This window comes from Chionomys nivalis, chromosome 11 (assembly GCF_950005125.1).
Source record: "Chionomys nivalis chromosome 11, mChiNiv1.1, whole genome shotgun sequence".
NCBI lineage: Eukaryota > Metazoa > Chordata > Mammalia > Rodentia > Cricetidae > Chionomys > Chionomys nivalis.
Genome location: NC_080096.1, coordinates 33,196,232 through 33,200,376, shown reverse-complemented (window position 1 = coordinate 33,200,376; position 4,145 = coordinate 33,196,232). Strand labels below are relative to the sequence as shown.

The 4,145-nt window shown below is 45.5% G+C and overlaps 1 non-coding gene across 1 annotated transcript; it reads right to left on the bottom strand.

Annotated features, from left to right (window-relative positions):
* Nucleotides 1-2,542: 2,542 nt before the first annotated feature.
* LOC130884546 (U5 spliceosomal RNA) lies at nt 2,543-2,658 on the bottom strand. The gene has a single exon (XR_009058067.1). It is a non-coding gene; the product is annotated as a U5 spliceosomal RNA (small nuclear RNA).
* Between the last annotated feature and the right edge of the window lie 1,487 nt (nt 2,659-4,145).

The window sequence follows — 4,145 nt, the reverse complement described above, 5'->3', positions numbered from 1 at the left end:
TGCAAATGAAATAACAGTAAATTAGTTTTTAAAAAAATATTTTTTATGGTTTATTTAACATTATTTTATGTGCATTGGTATGAAGGTGTCAGATCCCCTGCAACTGGATCTTCAGACAGTTGTGAGCTGCCATGTGGGTGCTGGGAATTGATCCCGGGTCCTCTGGAAGAGCAGTCAGTGCTCTTAACCACTGAGCCATCTCTCCAGCCCCGTAAATTAGTTTTTGAAAAGGAAGAAACCTAGTGCTCAGTGAAGCTCTTGTCAGATTCCTGACTCAAACACTAAGGTACAGAAATTCCTACTAGCCAGATGTGGTAGCACAGGCTCGTAATCCCAGCATTCTGGAAGCTGAGGCCATAGGATCAAGGGTTTGAGGTCAGTCTGGGATACATAGTGAGAGCTTTACTGTCTCTCACTACATTTTAGCGATGGTTTTTATTATAGAAATAGATACCTAATACAGACAAACAAATTTAACAGTGTTTGCAGTGAAATCTGCAAAAGCTTTTGCATGGCCCCTGACTGCCCATTCTTAGCAGCTAGTATGAGGGTGTCAGGGTCACAGACACGGAGGAAAGGCCAGCACAAGGCAGAAAGGGGGCGCTGAGGAAGGGGCCCTTGGGATTGGGAGAGGGTGGATTCTGCCACCGATATGAACTGCTAAACCTTGTACAAATACTTGAAGGACATGTGTCTTCAGTAAATCAGTGATTTTTTTTTTTTTTTCCCGAGACAGGATTTCTCTGTGGCTTTGGAGCCTGTCCTGGAACTAGCTCTGTAGACCAGGCTGGTCTCGAACTCACAGAGATCCACCTGCCTCTGCCGCCCGAGTGCTGGGATTAAAGGCGTGCGCCACCATCGCCCGGCTAAATCAGTGATTTGGTGAATTGTCATTCATCAAGTAGGTCATTTGGTCAATTGATTTTTGGCCAGCATGGATCTGACAAAGTAAGTGACAGTGAATTAGTGTGCTCATAACCAAGTGATACATTATAATTTTATGTTCCTAAGGCAGCAATTAGTGGGTTATTTGTAAAAGACACTCATGATTTTATGCATCTTTTCTTTTTATTTTTCTTTTATTCTTTTTTTTTCTTTATTTTTATTTTTGAGACAGGGTTTCACTGTGTAGGCGTGGCTGTCCTGGAGCTCACTAGACGAGCCAGTTTGACTTGAAACTCACAAAGATCCACTCACCTGCCTCTGCCTCCTGAGTGCTAGGATTAAAAGCATATACCACTTTTTTTTTTTTTTTTAACAGTACTAGGTAACAAGGCACCATTGAGTCACACCTCCCTTCCACAGTGTGCGGTGGAGGTCAAAGGACAACATGTAGGAGACAACTCTGTCCTTCCGTGTGGACACTGGGGATGGAACTCAGGGTGACAAGCTTGGTGGCATGTGTCCTTACCTACGGAGCCAACTCACCAGCCCTGTTTTCTGTTGTGTTTGTTGTTCTGAGAGGGTCTCACTGTTTCACTCAGGAGGCTGGCCTCACGCTGTGCAGCCTCTCCTGTCTCTACCCTAGGAACAGGACTCATTGGATTTTCTCTATAAACTGCTGGTTGTGATACGTCCTCCCTTGTCACCATTTGTGGAACAGCAATCTTTCCGAGAGGGAAGTGACATTTTTCTCTTCAAAGCAATTATAAATGGAGATAAAATCCAGGCAGGACCACTTTGGAGAAGTCCTTTCTTAGTTCTGATTTTCGCGTTCTTAAGTGGAAGGTTATTGAACGAAATTTTTCAACTTCAGTACCATAAAAGCCCTAAGAAAGTAGTGAGCTTTAGGTGTCAGCACCTCCCTTGCTTGCTTTTTATCGTCTTGATTGAAGAGGGTCAGGGCCAGGGGGAGCCAGAACCCCTGGGGCGGGCTAAGAAGGCCCTGACAAGAGCATTGCTTCCTCCCCACAAAGGGGCATCCAACATGTAGACTTCACCAGGAACCTTACACCCCGCCCTTCTGGAAACTGCATTAACATTAAGAGACGGGGCAGGGCCGGGCGGTGGTGGCGCACGCCTTTAATCCCAGCACTCGGGAGGCAGAGGCAGGCGGATCTCTGTGAGTTCGAGACCAGCCTGGTCTACAAGAGCTAGTTCCAGGACAGGAACCAAAAGTACAGAGAAACCCTGTTTCAAAAAACGAAAAAAAAAAAAAAAACAAAAGAAAAAGACGTGGGGCCGGGCGGTGGTGGTGCACGCCTTTAATCCCAGCACTCGGGAGGCAGAGGCAGGCGGATCTCTGTGAGTTCGAGACCAGCCTGGTCTACAAGAGCTAGTTCCAGGACAGGCTCCAAAACCACAGAGAAACCCTGTCTCGAAATACCAAAAAAAAAAAAAAAACATTTACGAACCGCCACACTGGACGGAGCGTCAGGACGCCCTTCAGAGATACTGAAAAAAGCAATGAGAGGTAACCGTAGCAGAATGTCGCATACCTTTTAATTCCCCACAAGCTGTTTCACTGGGACGTACATAATACTAGGAAAACTGACGATTTAAAGATGGAAAAAATATATGCTTTCTTTAAACAAACTACAATAGTCCTATGAAGATAGGACCTCAAAAAATTAGGTTAAGACTCAGAGTTGTTCCTCTCCACGGAAATCTTTAGTAAAAGGCGAAAGATTTATACGATCTGAAGAGAAACCAGAGTATACAAAACCCGCCCCGCCTACCGTTCTCGCTCCACTCCAGCTCCTAGATAACCGATGGGCGCTAGCTCCACGAAGTAAGCGATGACGCCTGTTTTCCTCTCACGCACGTCTCCCAAACGCACATCACTAGGAAGGAAAGAAAGCGAGAAAGAAAAGATAAAAGCGCTTACACGGTTAAATTTCGCACTAACCTGCGTGCAGTGCATTGTGGGTATGTAAATAACACTGGTTCACCAACCTCGGGTGTCCGGAAATGGAGATTTCATTTTCCCGGAGTAAATGTTGGGCCGACGCCAGGGGGCAGTGCAGAAACCAGATTCATGGGACTCTAAACGCCTGGCCCCGCTATAAAAATCTGGTTTTATAATTTACACCAAGTAAAAGTTCTTTTTCTTTTTTTCGGGAGGAGATATTTTGATTTTGCTTCTTGAAATTTTGAGACGGTGTCTCGAACGTTCCCTAGGCTGGCCTTGAACTCAGTTGGGCCTGGGAAGATCAGCACAATTCTCTTTGCCTCAACCTCCTGAACGCGGGGCAGCCATTAGGGAGTCTCGTATATCCCAGGCTAGCATTGAACTTGCCTCATCACCCGGGACGATCTTGAATTCCTGATCTCCTGCCTACTACTAAACGTTGTAATGACAGGTATGTGCCCCCACATCAAGCTTAAAAATTCTCTTAATTAAAAATAAAATAAATAGCTGGGCGGTGATGGCACATGTCTTTAATCCCAGTACTTGGGAAGCAGAGGTAGGTTGATCTCTGTGAGTTCGAGGCCAGCCTGCTCTAAAGAGTGAGTTCCAGGAGAGGCTACAAAGCTGCAGAGAAACCCTGTCTCAAAAAAAGGAAAAAAAGAAATTCCATTTGCTAACCTATAAAATGAAGGTGACAATGACAGTGTCTGCCTCAGTTGGGAGGATTTAGCCACAGAGACCTTCTGAACTCATTCCAGAGGGATAGAGCATGCGTTGAGGGTTGGGAATGTGGGTGAATAAGATGCTCTCTCTCATGGAGTTTCATACGGTAACAAGGGAAGCTCTGGTGTGGTAGTACGTACCTTTTCTCAGTGCTCAGAAGGCAGGGGCAGGTAGATATGTATGGGCTTGAGGCTAGCCTGCTTCACATAGTGAGTTCTAGGCTAGCCTGCTTCACATAGTGAGTTCTAGGCTAGCCAGGTCTACATAGTGAGAGCCTGTTAAAACAATACACACACACACACACACACACACACGTAAGTCTTCTTCCTTTAAAGAATACTTGTGCCGGGCTGGAGAGATGGCTCAGAGGTTAAGAGCACTGACTGTTCTTCCAGAGGTCCTGAGTTCAATTCCCAGCAACCACATGGTGGCTCACAGCCATCTACAATGAGATCTGGCGCCCTCTTCTGGCATGCAAGCATACATGGGAGGAATGTTGTATACATAATAAATAAATCTTTTAAAAAAAAAAAAAAGGAATACTTGTGCCTTGAAGTGGTGTTACACACCT